The following is a 1,788-nucleotide window of genomic DNA, read 5'->3' as shown; positions in this document are numbered from 1 at the left end:
TCTATTTCCTAAAATCTAGGCAGGCCTAGACTAACTTTTGGAAAGTAAATGTGGCTGAAGTGATGTTGCATGTTTCGTAGAGGCTACATTATAAGAAATGATGCAGTTTCCTTCATGCTCCCTTGGGAAAAGGCAGCTTCCATGTTAGATTCCAACTACTCTATGCTGCTCAGAACACCATGCTACAAATGATTCCAAGGTTTCCATGTGAATATATTCTATGGAAGATAGTCAAGGACGATGCCAGGCTTTACTACTACTCAATAGCGATCACCAACTTGCTGGAGTGAGAATGAAGGATCCATTTGCACATTTCAACTCACTCCAGCCTTCAGATGACCCCACCTTCAATCACATCTGATTGCCACTGCATGATGGGCCACAAGCAAGAACTTTCCACTGAGCCCAGAACAATCCAAAAGATCAAAGAGAAGTAATAAAATTACTTTTATGTGAACTACCCAGTTTTAGGAAGGTTTGTTATGTAGCAATGGACAATGGGTACCACATGCCATCATTGCCTGACACATATGAAGCCACGTGGCTGGGATGAGCTTTTGCTTCCCATTGCTGCCAGTGTGGCTGGTGAAAATAACTTCCCAGACACTGTCAAAAGATAAGAGTGGGTGACTTCTCTCTGTATCATACTTGCTCCATGGCAACATTGTCTTGGATTTCCAATGTGACACTCTTTCAAACCACTACTGTAGCCACTTCCCCAGGACTTAATCCTACCACCAAGATGGCTGGATTTGGACAGGCTCTGGAGTCCTTTGCCAAACTGATGTACCATTCAGGATCACAATAGGAAATAAATAGTGTTTTCAAGTATAATAATGTGAGTTCTTAATAAAGGATATTTATAAGGAGTAGGCAAAAAGGACCCACAATGGATAGTGAAGTAACCTCAACCTAGCAAGTAGAATGTTACTATGTCCATGCCCATAAAGATGACAGGAATGAGCAGCTAATGGAACCTTATAGAGACATTCATATAGATAAGTCCACCTTAAGAGGCACTGATACCTAGACTGTACCAGATGACACTGCAGGGAATGAACTAGAGAAATAAATAATATCCCTCATGCCTCTTCCCCTAATCTCCTGCTGGAGCTTTTCATTTGCCAAAATCAAGAAGAAGGTAGAAGGCAAGGAAGTCTGTTGAGGAATTGTATTAGGCTATCTAGGTCAACCTCCTGAGGCTGAGGTGAGAGTGGTGAAGGGCAAATGGAAGGCATCTGACACATAGACCCAGAGTATCACCACATACCACCCTCAGCCCAGCAGGCCATCTCTTTCTCTCTGGATGGAGATTTTATCTTAGGAGTCTCAACGTTCTTCCCCCACCAAGCAGGTTCAACCCACCAGCTTTCAAGAGTGTTTCATTATTGGGCTGGCAGAGTGGCTCAAGTGGTAAGAGTACCTGCCAGCAAGCATGAGGCCCTGAGTTCAAACTCTAGTGCTGCCAAAAAAAAAAAAGACTTTTCATTCCTTAGATAGATTCTTTGTTCCCCCAAAGACCCCTGGGAAGTCTTCCTCTCCAGCAACTTTCAAACTTCAATTATTTATCTCTCCCCAAGACCCTCTCCAAAAAATTTGAAACACAACATTCCTGGAATGTTACTTAAGAAACTTCTGTGGTTATATAAAGTTTGGGGATAGAATCTGTAAACTTTTCTGTGAAGATATTTTCAAGTAAGTATTTATCATGTGTTAAAGGAGTGATACCAGAAATTCTGGAAATGATCTTTTTTAGTTTTAGGTAAGCCAGGCATTCTTATGGAATTA

The sequence above is a fragment of the Castor canadensis genome, chromosome 13 (assembly GCF_047511655.1).
Source record: "Castor canadensis chromosome 13, mCasCan1.hap1v2, whole genome shotgun sequence".
Classification (NCBI taxonomy): Eukaryota; Metazoa; Chordata; class Mammalia; order Rodentia; family Castoridae; genus Castor; species Castor canadensis.
The sequence above is the reverse complement of the archived record's forward strand: the minus strand, read 5'-3'. Positions refer to the sequence as shown.